Source organism: Agrilus planipennis, unplaced genomic scaffold (assembly GCF_000699045.2).
Source record: "Agrilus planipennis isolate EAB-ADULT unplaced genomic scaffold, Apla_2.0 scaffold68, whole genome shotgun sequence".
In the NCBI taxonomy this organism is placed as follows: Eukaryota; Metazoa; Arthropoda; class Insecta; order Coleoptera; family Buprestidae; genus Agrilus; species Agrilus planipennis.
Window position 1 is genome coordinate 725659 of NW_020439033.1, and position 19131 is coordinate 744789.

The window sequence follows — 19131 nt, forward strand, 5'->3', positions numbered from 1 at the left end:
TGCTGCATGCACAAGCCAATATACGCCGGACAAACATTAATCGGTACGCTCGCACACAAAATCTACACTGATGCAATAGCGATAAGAAGCCTATTATGTGATGCCGATCTTATCGGTGCCATTAGGTATAATCGCGAGCAAACGATTGCTTATAAATGTAATCGAATATCTCCACATTTAGATAATATCCCAACCGCGATATCTTTCTTCTGTATTCTTTAATATTTAATCCCTATTTTGATGAATAACGTTCCAAATTTTAATTAAGAAAAAACACGTTTTCAATTGGTTTTTTTTTAAGGTTCAAAGAGAAATAAATTAATCGTTACAGTATCACTTCGTCGTTGGTTCGTCTGCCTGTCAAGACTCTTCTTCTCATGAACGCCTGGAGTTTCAAATTGAAATTAATATATAACATATTAAGGTATGCAATCCCTTAGAGCTTAAAAGCAAAAACTTCTAAATCAACGCAATAGTTTTTTGACACTCGCAATGGAATCAAAACCTATAGTGTACTTCCCATTAACCTAATCATGAAATTTGGGAAGCAATGTCTTACAGTGTAAGGTAAAGGGACAGATCTTGTAGTTACATCGCAAAAGACTAATTTTTTGAAGTGAAACTTCTTTACGCACGGTAGGGTAAGTTCGTTTCATGCGAGTTGCTATGTAACGAAATCATGCAACGCATTTCCCCCGCTGTTGTCCATATGTATGCTTAGATCTTTAAAACTACGCAACGGATTTTAATGCGGTTTTTTTAAATTGATAGAGTAATTCAAGAGGAAGGTTTATATGTTTAATATATGCATAATATAGTACAAAAACACTGACAATTTTAGAGGTTTGTAATGTGATGTCGTAAATAAACACATTTTTGGCGCCTACATTGCAAACGCTGATTGAACCCTACCAGATAGATCAAAATAATGTACCTACTACAGTATTGTACACCTTGAAAAGGTCTACAAAAAAGTCAGCGATGGTATATGTCTATCTCTTAGGGATAACCCACAATAACCATTTTTTATCCTTTACTTTTTACGAGAAATAATGGCTTATTTACGAAGCGATTTTAAGCACTACATCGTTAATCCTTATCCAATTAAGTACTTTTAAATACATTGTGCATTTAACATAGATCAATATTGCCCTTTACAGCATGTAATTTAAATGAATATTTTCGAAGATATTACAGACTTAAAATGCAGGGACATAGCGGTTGCGCCGGTACCGGCCGGTTTGTATTGTCTAATGACAAAAAAGCTGTGATTGTTGTATATAAAGACATTCTATAGCATATTTACTATCAGCATTGCACCCGTGCGAAGCATATTGTACAAATAATACCATTAAACCAATTCCTTAACCTCTATCCCGGTATGTTTGTGTGTTTGAAGAAGTTTCACTTCAGTAGCGTGTTGTATAATTACACGTTGTATTTTTTTTAATTGTAATATTGCAATTTTACGTTTTGGAACAGAGCACAGTAATTTCTTCAGCAGATAAAATTGTTCCTCAAATAAATATAGATCTCCTTGATGAGGAACTTATAAATACGTATAGTTGGGACGTTTAAAACTGACGCATTCCCCAATAAAACTGTCGCATTTTGTAGGAATATTGTAAGAATAGAAAAGAGACGCTAGGTAGGAATTGCAGCGGACTCTACTACAGAAAAAAGAACAACAATACACCAAATGATCGGACATTCAAGAAAGTTCAACATTCTTAGGAATTTTGGAAAGTAAAGACGCTTGTTTAAAGATATAATTCCAACCAGGCAGTTATAAAGCCGGCCCTGGTCTTTTGCGTACCAAAGCAACTCTAACCGCTGCACCGCTTACTATTATTTGGTTCTCTCTTTTCACTGTTTCTGCACTAATCATGAAGCATTTTCTAACTTAACAAAGATGTGCTCCAAACGCAGTAAATGACTACAGTTCCAAATAGAAACAAGAAATATGATTGGTCCATTCTCACAGATAATTTATTGCAGACTATGTCAATTTTAATAGTCCCAACTATATTTTGTTTGTTTGCAATAGAAAGCATAATCATCTGCTGGGTTCTTTTGAAAATATAAACGAATTAAATGAAAGCTTTGGAACGTTTTTTTGCAATTAATAAAGATACCCGTACGGTTCTACAGAACCGGAATTAAAATTCATTACGTTACATCGATAATTGGGGAACCGAGTGTGAAGAAACCGTTTTTCAACTGTCTAACTACACACTAATTCTTTCCATTGTCTAAATAAGGATATGGAATGTTTCCTTCGGTTGAATTCCTTCGCAACGAACGTCGAGGTAGTACCCACTCGGACTGAGAAGAGCTTTTCAAAGTTCGTGAAGAGGTTTGAAGAAGCAACGTTTGACACCGTGAGCCCCACTCAGCCGGTACTCGTGGTGTAGGAAAATATTTTGACAGCAGCCACAGAAAATGAATAATAGCGTGTAACACAAGCAGTTAATTTTTTTTATTCCAAAGCAATAAACGAGCCGCATCGAGTGCTATTTTTCCCAAACGCATTTGCATAGGAGGCGTGGACCACAGTGACTTCAACAGTATGTAATCAATGTATAATTACTTCGGTGAACAACTAATTAGGCTCCGAATTGAGCGTTATGTTAAAACGTGTGTTTTGTGTACACAACACCGTGTCGTTTTTTTATGTGTATGTGTAAATCTGTTTGAACACCGTTTCAAATTTTGTATCTATTTGTCTGTTGTTGCATTCCAAATTCTTACTGTGATAGCGAATGAGTTTGATATGACGTAAAACGATTAATTTTTCATTCGCAAAACTTGTTAGTAGGTGAGCAATCTTTACAATACAGTCTAGTGCAAAGCCAAAGGGTGGGTCGGATCGTCCTTCAGTCTTTTTTTAGGAATTGTGAGAATGGGAGGACAGTAATTGAAGAGAGACAGATGAGACAGACGAAATGAGGACAGAACAGAAATAAAAGATTATTTATCTGTGGAGTACCATTACTGTCCCAGAATTTTCCTAAATGACCCAAGGAAACCACACTATTGCAGTTAAATTAGCTGGAAAGTCAATCATCTACAAACTCAAGAAGAGTGGGGTCTAAGACTGATCCATGAGGAATTTCAACTGCTATTGAGCGTAGAGTTGAGTGGTAGTTTTTAATTTTTATAACTTTCTGTTGTTTAGATAGATTCTAATTGTATTGGATAGGTATTGCGGTAGCTTGTTCTGTTTTGACTTAGTCCTTCCTGTATCTCAGTGGTGTTTCCTATTGTAGTTACTGTTTCAATGTTTTCTTTTGAGAATAGTTGCGTTATTGACCTAGTCCTTCTTTCTTTGGCTTAATTGATGGAGATCGGAAATTTCTACTTCTGTTATTTCTTGGAAGTCGGTTTCCGGATGCTGATGTGTTGCTAGGTTTTGGGATATAATTAATAATCTTTACTATTCATTTGGTGGAAAGTAAATTACGAACAGGTTTATTTACTTGTTGTTCAGGACTTCTGCTGTGGTGGTGGTTAAGGTAATGTGCTTATAATGTATGTCATTGTTTTAGGATGGTGGTGCCGCCTCCTTTATGTTTTTCCTGTAGGTTGTTTAGTTCCTTATGTTGAGGGGGCTTTTAAATGCGTATCATTTAGAAACACTATTTCTATCTTTTGCTTTTTAATAAAATGTACCAGTTCTTCTTTCTTGATTTTTGCGTTCCAGAAGGCGATTTTTGTGATTAATTCTTATCGAGCGTCGTGCTCAATGATTGATATATAGTAATTTGTTGAGTTTGTAGTGCGACTCATTCCTCATTTGTTGCTTGTGCTCTGGGGAAATGAATGCTCTTTTTTTGTTCTTTTCGATGTTTTGTTATGTATCTTCTAACTGCAGGCCATTTTTTTTTGTTAGATTATCCTCGAGGCGGGGAAATCTTCAAAAGACACCTCCTGAAGGGAAGTAGTGTCGGATTTTTATCGACTAGAACTACTCCTCGAGTGGGTAGATAAACCTGAAGGTTGCTCATCCCCGGGAAGGAAATGGAAAGGTTGGGATTTGGAAGAGGATTGAATTAGGAAAAGGGTTGAGTGTGGAGGGCAGAAGGGAGTATTTGGGGACGGAAAGTAGATGTTGAAGTAGGTGGTCCACCTCTAAATTTATGGATGGACACTCGCGCTAAAAATCGAACCTAACTGCAGGCCAAAAAACTTAAAACTTTTGGGTGTTTCATTCCCACCAGCCAGTAATGCTGGTAGGCGGGCAGTCCTTCCGGACTACGCCGAAAGACAGAGCAGAAGGGCCTCTTCAGCCTGCTTTCAGGAATCGTGGGAATGGGTGGATAGTGGTTCGGGTGAGAAAGACGAGATGGATGAAATTAAGACAGAAGAGAATGAAAGATTATCTGTGGAATATTACTGCCTCAGCATTTGTCTAAGTGATCCAAGGAAACCACAGAAAAACTTGGAACCGGCGTCCTCCCGAATGCTAAGCAATGGTCTAAACCTCTAGGCCATGTCGCTCGGTACTGCAGGCCACGTCGTTCGCTAGTTATATAGCTGTGGGTAAAGTAGTAGGGGAAATGTGGCGCATGCGTACAAGTTTCGTCTAATATGGAAACATTTGTTATTAGTGCGGGATTCTATTACTTTTTTATTTAATTATTTACAACAGACGAATCTATAGACAAACACTTATAGTGAATTACTCTACAAAACTTGCTCTGAAAAGTAGATGCCATTACAAATCAATTTATGTACCGACGTTAAGATTTTCTTTATGACTTCAGTCATTACATCATAATATGTAACGGGCCGATTAGGTTTGTATGAGCAAGTGCAAATTGAACTTGACAGCAATTACGGGGGAATAGCCTCAATTAATTCACCTTCTTATGCGTAAGTTAAGACGGTATTTGCTCCCGGGCATTACAACAGACAGGAAGCAAGAATCAATAATTTTAGCCATGTAGATGTTGTGTGCAGCAACTGTGCCACTGCAACTCTTTAACGATGATCTATCTCACATAATATCCTAACCACTCATAACTTATCTAATAGTTAGATTTATATTATTCAGTTACAAAAACATTTAAGAAATACCTAATTTACCTAATAATAATAGATATTTACAAATCTAACCAGCCGCTACCGAATTATCTTCATAATTCATAGAAAAAATCGATACTGAATCTATCTTATCTTTTCATGATCTGTAATAAGTGTATATTAATAGACATAGAATTTTTTCTATAAAATATTCCTTAAGTCAGATATATCGTGAATTTGAAATTAGTGTAGCTTTTCGATTTTGTTTATCCACATTTATGCATAAACAAGTTTTTAAGGTAATTCAATAGTAAAATCAGTAATTAAGATCAAAATTTATATTATTAACTAATTTGACATTAGTGCTTAATGAACTTGATAAGATATTTTATAAAAAAATTTCTTGCATAATAAATATAACTATAACAATAATCTGATATGTACAATTGTTATTAACTATACGTCGACTACAATTAGGATAACGTTAATTAGAAAAACCACTAGGTATTCATGTTGATTCAAGTTTCGCATTTCTGAATAGATAAGTCTGTCTGTCTGTCAAGACCCCTTTTCTCAGGAATGCGTGGAGGTATCAAGTTAAAATTATTAAGAAGTACTTAGGTCTGCAGTCCCTTAAAGCTGTGAAACAATCAAACTTGTAAGTCAAAATCCAGTCAAAAGATACGGCAGTATATACTGCATATTTTGACTTAGAATCAAGACATTTGGTAAGAAGCAATGTCTCGTAAAATAAGTAAAGGGAAAACTTCGAAAACCGGAAATTTGTAGTTACATCACAAAACAAATACTGTACGTTTCGACGAATAATTTTGGGGAAACCTAAAAAATAGTCTGAAAGGGCAGAAAAAACCTTCCGAGAGTCGATTTCCGTGAACTATTTACACTACTTACTTAACTATAAGTTTGTGCACATGCCGGCTCTGCAAAATCAAAAGCACTTAAGAAAAACAAAGTTTAAAAGTTTATTTTTCAAAGTATTTAAAAATTCTGTTAAATTTACCGTGAAAAGTGATTAGTAAAAATGGTGAAACATGAGCTTCTGCAAAAGCTACAACAAATCAAGACTAATTACATTTTAACTTTGGTAAAGCGTTTCTTCACTGTCGTCACATAGATACCTACAAAAATTGTCATTTCACCGTAAATACGTCAATGAAAATTCAACAGAACTACTTTAAATGTGATTCAGGCAGAAAAAATTCGACAAAATCCATAACTATTTAAGTGTAGTTCCAGTGAACGTGTCATTTTTCAAGTTTTCAAAACGTATTGGATATGGATCATAGGTAGGTACCTGAAATTTCCGAGAAGCTGTTCAAAAAATGGTATACCCTTTATTGTTCTTCGGACTGTCATCGATAGTTTACCGACACTAATAATACACGTCAAAATCTTTTGTATAAGTGGCGCCAGCAACAAACTTGAGAAAGTTCGTTCTCACAATCATCGAAACTCAACAACCCCGTTTGTCCTCTATTATAACAAGCAGTTTGTTTCCTTTTTACAAAAGAGCCTCTCATAAAACTTTTACACTTACAACACACTCTACAAGCAGACGGTAAGGCTTCTTTTTATAAATACCACATATATTACATAAAACACATTATGCGTTCCTATAAAAATTAAGGGTCGCCGTAGACTTTTCCGGGATCTTATTATCATATCCTGACTTGTTGTCAATGGAATTACCTGGGAAGTGCAGTGAAAGTTCCTTATTCGCTGATGAAAAAATTTGCAACCCAGTTCCTGTATTCGCGATTAAAAATTTCATTATTCGCGGTTGCAATCGATAAACAGAAAAGGATTCGGTGTCATTCATTAAGGGGATTGACCGCAATAAACTGCTCGTGCCTAGTGTAAATTTTTCCGAAAACATGGATTTCTATTCTAAACATTGTAACTTAACGCTGCGAGATAAATGTCTAATTTTTTGTATGGTAACAGACAAAGGTTCACACTAACTCGGTACGTTTTTGGTTTTCAATAATATAGTCATTAAAAGCTTTTACAAGTGCTTAAAGTTGATGTTTCTTGTAGGACACGTATTTTCAATAGAAATTAAAAAATTAATAAATGCCCTTCGACAATCTTTAGAACAAAGCTGTATCTATCTTACTGCAAAATTTCAAACCTCTGTTTTAAATATTAAACTCATGATATCTAGAACCGATAAGCATGTTTTTACTCTATGGCGCATGTACCACTGAATCCCTTTAATGTATCGGTATCTTTTGAGTATGTACTGTTGGTACGTGCCGAGGCAGCTTTTATAATAAATGTAACCGAGTGGACTAATTTCAAAATTCAAAACAAGAAAAAATCACTAAATTTTTCAAACTCCTTCCTACAGCTGATTATAACGATTACTTTTCATTGCGAATTTATGAATACATTGATTTTATTTTGGAACCTTGGAACGTATATCCTGTGATTCCATACTAATTACCATTATATATCCACGATTACTGTATTCGCGGCATATTTATGGAACGTATATACCCCGCGAATAAAGAGCTTTTACTGTATACCCTTTTAAACAAAAAAAGAACTTCTGGAATCGATCCAGACATCTTCGAGTAATCGGTGAGCATACATAAAAAAAAAATTCGACGAATTAAGAACCTCCTTTTTATGATGTCGTTTAGAAAGTTAAATAAGGATAGTTTAGGATGCGATGTTGTAATCACATAAATCTGTGTCCAGTTGTTTGGTACGTGTTTTCGGGAATGTGTTGCTGGTCAGGCTTCAAACTATCATAAATATTGATATAGTGCATTCAATTTATCGAATACAAATAATTCACGTCTTTGGAGATAACTGGCGACAGCGGTTTAATGGCCTTATAATTTTTGCAAGGTGCGAATTGTTCACTAGGATCTGCATACAAAAACATCGAATGAGACATAAAAAAATAAAAAACGAAATGATAATAAACGAAATTTATGACCAATTCTATGGATATCGTTAACACGTGTTTATTGAGTAATTGAATGATATTTATAGATATAATAAGTTGCTATATTTAAACTATTTGCCGCCAATTTCATTCACAAATTTAATTAGCTTATCGTTAATCAATTAATGTCTATAAATACGTAAACAAAAGAGAAAATAAAGCTATAGTTGTTTTTTTTTAATAAGTAGGTACTTAAATAAATTCCGATTCGATTATTAATTTCTGTCGAAGAACTTATCGACATACCTACGTAATATATATTGTTAAACATGACGACTTTATTGATATAAGATACTGCACTTCAAGTTAAGAATAACCTCAATTATCAGCAGCACACAAAAATGTACGCTATTTCTATTTCTTGGAACATTTTCATTTTTCCGACGTTTATGTAATCGAGGATTAGATTAAATTTTATTAAAAATATGTATTGTAATACTGCTTTATCGTGCAATTACAACAAATAAAGTAAAAGCAGTTTTAATACTGAGACACTTCTGATTTTTTGTAGCATTAGTGAATTAATTTTTCCTCAATAATTTGAGGTTACCTGTTAAGGGTGAAATTAATTAAAAAGAAATCAATTTACTAATGAATTGAGTTTAAAAATTGCTTCATCATCATAATGTCGTCAGTCCTAAGCTAAACTTCTCATTTCTCAATTTCCCTAAAACTAAAATTGCTTGCTGGTATAAAATTTGCAAATCCAGGGAAAATAAGGTAATAGTGTTATAATCTTTCCTGAACATGTTGAAAAAAAATAAGAAACTGATTGTCATGTTCTACGAATGTTTTGGTAACCGATAACGTGTGTTATTTTATTGATACATTCAATTGGGTAATCAATATTATGCTCAAATGGTGATTTCAACATTATGGGGCTTCTTCTTTTAAGATCTTTAGGTGTGAAATAATTGGCTGGAGCATAATGTGGATTACTGCTGATTTCAATTGATTGATTACGAAAATTAATCAACCAACTTAAGGTGGAACCCGACTTGTAAAACATATGTACATGTACGTTAACACAGTTATTAAAAAAAAAAGTTGTATAAATAGCAAACCTATAACCAGATACTAATAGGCATTAAAGAGAGAAATTTATTGCGAATGTTTTAATTAACCCTACGAATTCTAAAAGTTTTAGAAATTTAAAAAAATAATTAAAATGGATAAATTAAGTCGATTCCATAAATATTATTTAGTGATGATATCATCTATAGAATGTACGACTATATTGTTAATATTTTTGTACTGTTTCTCATTTTCCGGTTGGTATATTTTAAAATTTTCCGTATAATAACTTTAGTTCAACTTGTTTTATACTCCACAAGGTTATTGACTGTTATTGATCGCTATTTAATATAGGTAGGTTTCGTCGCCAGTATCATTAACATTTCCTTTTGTATGTTTCTTTCCATATTCTGTATTCTGTATTCTGTTTAAACGTAACAATTGTGGGAATCAGGAAAAATAATGATTCAAAAATTAAATCCTAACCTACTGTCATAATCAGTTAATACATTATCATCATAAGCTTTAGTCAGTTCTTAGACTGGTCGGACACGCACCTTCACTCCTTCCTATTCTAAGCAAATCTTCGCAATTCCCTGTAGAACCAGTACATCCCACATCTTTAATTGATCTTCCTCTGATAATTCTTCCGTCCTTTTTCCATCCTTCTCTGTACAATATTACTTAAAATTTTTGATGCATGGGACGGTAAGCTAATTGTTCTAAATGTCTCGCACCTATCCGCGCCTCTCTTTTTAGGTTTTAGTTAATTCCCATAATCATAAATTCTTAAAGCTTTACAACACATTTTCTGGTAACACGACTTCTACGAGAATAACTCCGAATCCTTTAGTTGCAATTGACAAATCGATGGCTTTGATTTTTTACAGACGCTAAAAAATTGACCTTGCTTTTTAAATTACGAGCGCCCATACGGTCAGTTGTACTTTAATGTAGCAATCTGTAACTATATATAGTTTGCACAACTCAATTTCATTTTATTTTATGGCAACTTATTAAGAATCGATTTCCACTTTATGGACACACACTATAAAAACGATATATCGATCGGGGATTATATTTATGAAAGGCTATAATTCAATGAAAAAATTAGACAACATAATATGAAAAATCACTCCGTTCTAAAACCTAAGTAGGTATTTATAAATTAAAAAAAAAAGACTATTAAAAAAGTTCAATTTGGAGTTAAAGGCTAACCGGCGAATAACAACACGTGAGATCGGATTGAGGTTAAATTGATCAAATTCAACAGTTTATGACCACTTGAAAGGCCTGGGATTATCCTCGAAGCTCGATGTATGGGTTCCCCATGTTCTCACAGAGAGAAATCTGTGTCGCCGCATTGACGTCTGCGATTCGCTTCTCAAACGTCACGAAAATGATCCGTTTTTGAAGCGCATCATCACTGGGGACGAAAAATGGGTTGTATACAACAACGTCAAACGCAAGAGGTCATGGAGCAAAAAAGATGAACCGGCTCAAACCATTTCCAAAGCCGATATTCACCAAAAAAAGGTGATGCTGTCTGTTTGGTGGGATTTTAAAGGAATCGTTTTTTTTGAGCTTTTACCGGATAACACAACGATTAATTCGGAAGTCTACTGTCATCAGCTGGACAAACTGAATGATGCACTTCAACAGAAAAGGTCAGAACTAATCAACAGGAAAGGTGTAGTGTTTCACCAAGACAACGCGAGACCTCACACAAGTTTGGTCACTCGCCAAAAGCTTTTACAGCTTGAATGGGATACAATGCTACACCCACCATATTCTCCAGACCTGGCACCATCGGATTATTATTTGTTCCGGTCACTCCAAAATTTTTTAGACGGTAAAACCTTCACCTCAAATGAGGAGGTCAAAAACCTCCTCGATCAGTTTTTTGCCAGCAAAGACCAAAAATTTTATGAGCGTGGAATTATGCTACTACCAGAAAGACGGCAAAAGGTGTTGGACCAGAACGGTCAATATATAATTTAATAAAGTATTTGTTTATTATACGAAAACTGTCTTTCATTTCCACGAAAAAAACGAAATGACTTTCCGAATAACCCTATATTATAACTGGCTAAAAAGGAGCTGAAAGTCCTGGACATTTTTATATTAAAGTAGGAAACTAATAAGAGAATAAAATTTGGATAACATCAACATACGAAATACTAGGAATCGATGTAAGCCTTAAACTACAATAAATTTATTTGTACAGGGACAGTATTATTATTAACAAAATTTTGTCAACTTAACACTGCATTGACGCTAATATTTCACAATCATAAACGGTTGATGATAATAATACGTTCACAATGTTACAGAGGGGTCGTTGGAAACTGGTGCAGGTACCTGCCCAACATGTAGCTTTGCAACGAGCAATTCCATTTAAATTGTGTTTTGAAAACGGCCAATTTCAGCCAACAGATTTTTACGACTAGTTTTATTGTTCCGATATATATACTGATTTTCAAAAAGATGATAAATGAAATTAGATTTTGTTAAGTTCCGATAAGCTTTCGTTATAAAAATGGAAAAATCAGATGCAGAAGCGGATGTGAAAATGTATGCGGAACTTCCGCAGTTGCGGAAGCGGAAGCAGAGGTCTGTTACAACAGTAATCTCTAGTATAAAATACCAGAATAAAAACTGTTTTTCCAGTATTATTGTTTCCATTATTACGTTATCTTTTATCTCATTGAATGGTACAAAAAGACTCTCAATAAGTATATGTAGGTATATATGCGTTTGTTAATGGAAATTTATACTATCTGTCTCTATATAGGAGCACGGTTTTTCGTTCTACATTCTACATCCATGTTCAGTGAGCTTTTTTATTGAATTGTCCTGGCGCCAATAATACATTTTAATTGATTATAAAAATACCTTAATTGACTGCATGTTTTATGTAAACGACCCACTCCCGATGTATATAATTAAAATTAACAAGTATGTATACAAGTCGCGAAAACAAACGCAACGGACTGAATAATAAACAATGTCTTATCCGTATGATCTGAGCCGTAAGTAGAAAGGTAATGAGAAGATTTTTTTTCTTTAAAGGACTCCTTTTGACGTTATGTTTCAATACTAATCTAACCTTCTGTAGGAACTCCATTCAAGAAATTTGAATCTACATAATATCTGTTGGCAAATAATCAAAATTTGAATTTATAAACATAACCTCCACGAGCCAAGTATTAAAATTTCATTATTGTAGTGTCTGAATGACTATGTGGTTTGGGACATTGGTGAAGATGGTATTTAATCGAAAGACCCTCAGAATGGTTTTCACGGGTGCTCGGTCGTATGTGCAAAGTCACTATCTAATGCATCCCTATTCTAAACGAATCAAGCTCTTAAAATTTATTAAACAAATCGTAACACTCCCCAAAAGCTTCAAATTGCATTTTTTAATATAAAACATGTCTGAAGGCATTTTTTCGAACTTTCCTATATCACACCGTATGCTTCAAAATGATGCCGAAGTTGATACGGATTGAATCTAACAGAATGTCTCTGTTTGGTTCCCAAGTCACCTCTAATGCACACTATTCTAGTATTCATCGAATAAGAAGAATAGGTGAACAGAGGAGGTCAATAAGAAATAGGCGAGATAGGTTAGTAGGACACCTTCTCAGGCATGGAGGTCTAGTCAGAGAGATATTAGAGGCAGAAACGGGAGTTAGAAGGGATAGATGTAGACCTAGATTAGATTACTGTTCCCAAATAGTTAAGGATATGGGTTTTTCTAGTTTTAGGTAACCGAGCGGCATGGCCTAGAGGTTTAGACCATTGCTTAGCATTCGGGAGGACGCCGGTTCGATTCCGGGTCCGTCACCCTTGGTCCAAGTTTTTCTGTGCTTTTCTTGGATCACTTAGGTAAATGCTGGAGTAGTAATATTCCACAAATAGTCTTTTATTCTCTTCTGTCTTCATTTCTTCCGTCTCATCTTTCTCACCCGAACCAACCACCACCCACCCATTCCCACGATTCCTGAAAGCAGGCTGAAGAGGGCCTTCCGCCCTACCTTCCGACGTAGTCCGGAAGGACTGCCCGCCCACCAGCATTAGTGGTTGGTGGGAATGAAACACCCAAAAGTCTTTTCTAAGTTTTTTTTCAAGTTTTAGGTAAATGCGAAGATTAGCTCAGGATATGAAAGAAGAACCTTAAGATGATGATGAAGTTAAACACATATTATGCATGGTCAATATGTTTCAAGTTTATTTTTTTTTAAATAAATTACGCCATCATGTGCACTTCGTCAATAGTTATGACAATAAAATTTATGTTTAATTAAAAAACCTGTACCTATGGAACATGCATCTATCTATATCTATAGAGAAAAGAACAAAAATGTAATTGTTTATCAATTAGAATTGTAACCAATTTTGGAACAATGTATTACATACATATGTGTAGTAATTATCTAGGTATTTGCCATATGATTTCTATGAACTTTGTGCATAAATATCGACGCGGCCTAATCTCATCGTCAGTAAATTCTTCCAATATTAATCAGTTTTGTGTCTAGTTAATCGGAAAATATCACATACGAAATGTACACAAATATTTCGACATACTACGTAAACGTTAAATGCATTACATACCTATAGAAGTTAACAACAATAACAAACAATAAATTATACAATTCCCGATGATATATATATATGTAGTACCTGTTATTAGAACAAATATTACCGACACAACAATATAATTTATTGATTGATACGTACTATTACCGGTATATTTTGTGAGTGGCATACCTGTTGAAGTTATACAATCCAACAACTACAGATTTATAGGTACATATATGACGATCTCCTCAAGATTATAATAATATGTTTGTACAAGACACCGTCGCATATTTGGAACAGAAATATTTACCCGGTGGTCCGTTGTTGATTTTGAAACGACCGCACAACAACTACAAGAAGAACTACCGTAGTAGTCACCAACAAAAACACTACAAACTTCACTCCAAAGTCGCTAATAGGGACATGACGCACGCCACGCATTTTTTCCTTTTACGTACGCGACAAGAAGCGGCAAAAACAAAGTCTTTTTCGCTCTTTTTCCTTTTCGGATCATCCACACTTTTATAACAATTGTTGATGCACAGCAGTCATCTGTTTGCTCTTGGTTTTGGTCGTTAAATTTTTACGAATATAAGAAGGCCGTGTTTTATGGCCGGCACGTTGTCAAACATAGCGCGAAAACGTGAGTTGTCTTTCTATCAAAAGCGCACTCACCGATTTTTCGTTTCGTTCCGTTTCGTTGTGGTGCTGTAGGATGTTAGGTAGTTGGTACACGTCTGCCGAAAGACATCCCAACAATGACTTACGCCGGTTAAGCCAAATTTACTGAAGCACTGTCGGACCGTTTCCTAGTTACTTTATTTGATTTGGACGGCGGGACCCATTATTGGCGGAAGATATACCGACTCGGAGGTTTCTCGGTGTGGTGTGTGTCTCTGTCGGCGAAAAATATCACAGAGTTCCAGACACTTGACGGACCCGTTCAACACTGAATTATCCGAATAAAAAAAATTGGAACAGTGCATTAGATAACGATGAGTCTCTCAAAAACCATCTGATAATGATTATACGTAGTAAGGAATGACAATATCTACATAGCTGATTTGTAGAACGATTTTGAATGGATGCACGATAGGATACAGATACAACAATAAGTAAACAAATATGTACTTTAGAGGTTATCGCAGATTGTAGTAGTAGTAGTTCGTAATACATTTCTCAACTTTAACTAAAACTTTAAAAAAACGACAAAGAAGTTCTATGTTTAGATGATTTTAATTAAAGTAATTTTGATAAAATCGCGAGAAAATAAATATTCACGAATTTTTGTTTCCGCTTAGTGCATCTATTGGAAAGCAATATGACGTGAAATAAGTAACCTACTTAAGTAGGGATGTAAAGCCATTCCAAGATTTTGAATAATGGAAAATGAAGTGCATTTGAAAATAAGTCATAAAAGTAGACATCCTAAGCCTGATAAAGACATAATAAAAAAAAAATACAAAAAAAACGTTGATAACCCATGGTTATTTTGCCATCAAACTCAAAATAGTTTGACTTAAAAAAACATTCATAATGGGTGTATTAAACTGGCCTTCTTGCAACAAATAGTACGTTTAGTAGTGAGCAAAGATACGAGACCACAGTCAGGTAACGTATAAGCCAGTATTAAAAATGTGGCGCCTGCAGGTTAAAAATTTAACCCAATGTAAGTCACTTTTCATCATAATCAGTCAAAGTCTAAAATAATCGCTTTTGACTCATCGTCATCATACTGTCTTCCGACAAAAAATTATAGTTGGACACATACTTCCACTATCTTGAGCCAATCTTTGCATTTCTCGAAAAGTGTGGTCCAATCTACATCTCCAGATATTGATGAACAGTAATCTAATCTAAGTCTACCTCTACTCTTCCTAACTAATACTTCTGATTCTAATATGTGTCCAACTGGTCTTTCAGGTCGAAGAAGGTGACCAATAGTAAATTGCATAGTCCATAATAAATTATCTGTGAGAATGGACGTATCTTCAGCTTTGGACTGAAGTCATTTGCTGTGTTTTGAACACGCCTTTGTTAAGTTAGGAAATGCTTCATAAGTAGTACAGACAAAGTAAAAAAAAAATAACCGTATAAAAGTAAGCGGTGCCAAGGTTAGGTTAGGTTAGGTACGCAAGAAATCAGGGTCAGATTTATAACTGGCTGGCTGGAATTATATTTTTAAAAGAGCGTCATTGATTTCTAAAAATTACTGAGAGTTTTGAACTTTCTTTTAAGTCCGATGCTGGCAAAATACTCAGACTCTACTTGCCGGCATCTCTTACTGTTACACATCGAATAGTATAATGTATACTTCGTTTACTTTCCAATGTCTTGGATGCGCACTGGCAAAATCGCAGGTAGGGTGAAAAATCTCATTATTCTCTCGACTCTTGTACATTAAACGTACTTTTTCGTATAGTACTTACAGTCAAAAGTATTGTTCAATCATGAATAGTAGTGCATGTCGAAAACAAGTTTTAAAACCTTTAATATGTCTTCAAACATCTCGTTGATATTTTCAGTAGTAATTGGTACTAATAACAGCACCTTCGACCAATACAATTTTAGTGGATAGGATAGTCAATTTTTCCGTGCAGTACTGTACGGATTATACGCTCCTCACCGGTTGAGAGTTTGGCCGAGAGTTGTCACCTTCCTTTTCTGGCCTAGTGCTGTTCTTTTCTACTTTACGCCGCGCGCCGGTCAAGCTAAAGGTCACATCGCTGGAGAAACTAAACGAAGTACTACTGTTTAGGAACCTATATCTCTAGCTATTTACGAATGAGTAAACTAATCTCCTGTTTCGCATTCTACTATCTCTAACTAAACCTTCATGTATGATGAGGTGTCTCAATACCCACCTATTTCTCCCATTCACAGTCGTGTTGCAAGCATACACCTTTAATTTTCTTTTCTGAATTTCCAAATAATCGATCATGATCATAAAAGTGATTTCTTTTTGTTAAAAGCGATCCCATCGTGCGCTGTTCTTTCTTACAAATCATTAGTATTCTTCTCTAACTTAAAAAAAAATGACAGGACATCTGGTTCTTAAATTAATAATCAATTGTCAATAAAGGGCGGCTAAGTTTATATGATCATAATCACCATAACTGGAAAAAATTTGAAATGGAATGATCACACCCCATGTCAACAACGTGCTAATACAATAATCTACCATAAAATCACCATAGAAACTACAATATAACGTGAAAACAAAATCTGCTTTTGACAATCAGTTTTCTTAAAAAGAAAACAAATTTTACGAAAATTACCTTCACGTTCCTACATACATATGTAATAAACTTATATAAGCATGGTTTTTATCGCAAACCAATTTTGATAAGAACGTCAATAACCGAATATACTGTAGCTGATAAATACAGTTTTATATCTAATAATTTGGTAAAAGAATGATGGCAATTTTTTGAAGTGCCATTCTCACAGGGCACAGCTGATAAAGGAAATTTTCAATGAACTTCGAGGTGAAACATTTTCATTTTTAACCTCGTGCATAACGATCCTCCCGACGACTGGGGCAATTGCTTATTTGTTACTTTTTAAATATTTTTAAATGCAGCAGCCGCGGCGATATAAAAGGGAAAAGAAGACGAAGCTTAGCACACAGACACTTCTATTTTTGTCTGGACAAAAGTGTGGTTGCAGTTAGCACCTATACCTTATTAAAATCAAAAAAAGATGTAGCTACATACGAGATCTGGTCAAATATAAAACGGAATTGGCGGCGTAACGATCCATTTTAGGGAACGGAGTGGAGATGGTTAAATATTATGTAGAAATAAATATTCGGTCTAATACATCAGAGCCGGGCAAACTTTAACTTCGCAGGAGCCGCTACACGAGATTAGTTTGAGTCACTCCATACCCGTCAATGAGTACGAGAGAGAAAGCAGTAATGAATAATTTTGTTTGGTCTTTTTCTTCTCCCTTCCACTCCCATATCAAGCCCCTTCATCCCGTAGACGAGCGAAGCCACTCTCCCAACTCAAATAATACCTACGAAAATTTTCGTTACTACGTTCGCAAAACTATTGGATTTGGCTATGGAAGAGGGGACTCGTCTACGAAATGGAAGGGATAAGAAAAGGAAAGAATCATCTCACTCGCACTCGCAGGATCAATGAGGAGCTACTTGGTTAACCTTGAGGATCACTCGGGATGCAAAAGATCCGAGTTTGCCCGCCTCTGTAGTACATGTCCCCCGCTCACCATTCATACACCCCCCCCCCCACATTCTAACCATGTTCTAATTTGGGTCCACATTTACTTTATCTTTGCTTTTTTAATGGATTGGAGATAAAAATGTTCAATCTCTCAGAGTCTCTGAAAGCGACACTCGAGTCTCCGTCTCTCATCGAGTCTCTTTGGTGTCGCTGAGAAAGACTGTGGAGAGACTATCAAAACTGTTTAGCGTCTCTGAACGAGAGACTCGAGTCGCTCATAGAAAGATCCTCATTTCGTATCCAGTCTCTGAACGAGAGACTCGAGTCGCTCATAGAAAGATCCTCATTTCGTATCCAGTCTCTGAACGAGAGACTCGAATCTCTCAACGAGAGACTCAAATCTGTCAATAAGTGGTGTCTCGATAGATATGGTTAAAATTTTCAAGTTCAACATATTCCAGAGATCCCAGCCTTTCTTCGAAAGACTCGAGTCTTTCAATTTTTCAGTTTTATTCATTCATTCTCTCTGTGAGAGACTCGAGTCTCTGAATTAACAATTTTATCATTCAAGTCACTCATATAGAGACTGCGAGATATCCATAAGACTGTGAGAGACGCTGAAAGACCCTGAGAGACTGAAAATATTCGTCTAGGGGTTATATCTGGTGAAACCGGAAGTAGAACAAACAGCTAAGTTTAAGACACAAAATCTCCTTTTATATTAAATATTTGCAGACCAAATTTCACATTTTTATCTCAAAAAATATACGAAAGGTTTATATTGGGGTTGATCTACATTTTCTGATTACTCAGTATAGTATAGTATATAAAAAAAAGTGAAATAGTTGAATTTTTCGCTACAACAAAACATAGTCAAGGAACACTGTATATCCTTTTTGACAATACTAATGTCAATGTCGCTTTCATTCAAATAAATAAAAAAACACTTTTGTAATAAAAATAAAAATAAGCAAGTTATTAAAAATCAGATTCGTTTAGGTACAACATTTTACTCAATGTACATCTACTGAAATATTGTGGTACATATTACACTGTTAGTTTCGCCCCATAACTTTATTTTGAACATTTTTTATATCACTATCACTTCAAATTTTATAAAACGACGCACTTTTTGATTAAAAATCATTGTAACCTTTTAAAAAATAATTAACACAAAAAAAACTTACAGTAACATAGCAACAAAAGAGGAGCATAGGGTACTCGATGCACTTTGTGAAACGGATTAGAAAAAACGTGAAATAGAATTTAAAAAGATCGCTCATATTATCTGAAAAAAATGAAATTGCAACCTGCTATTTGGCATTAACAAATGTTGCCAAT

The 19131-nt window shown here is 35.0% G+C and overlaps 1 protein-coding gene across 6 annotated transcripts in view; it reads right to left on the reverse strand.

Annotated features, from left to right (window-relative positions):
• Nucleotides 1–19131, reverse strand: part of LOC108732850 — a 240063-nt gene that overhangs the window by 98290 nt on the left and 122642 nt on the right. The window contains exon 1 of one of the 6 annotated variants that reach the window (XM_018463841.2): nucleotides 18978–18997. The exons of 3 other annotated variants lie outside the window; for them this stretch is intronic. The gene's annotated coding sequence lies outside the window, so the exon portion shown is untranslated. Of the gene's footprint in view, nucleotides 1–13792; nucleotides 13886–13913; nucleotides 14369–18977; nucleotides 18998–19131 lie in introns of those variants that run through there. 2 more of the 6 variants (XM_018463840.2, XM_018463839.2) reach the window with 2 other exon arrangements.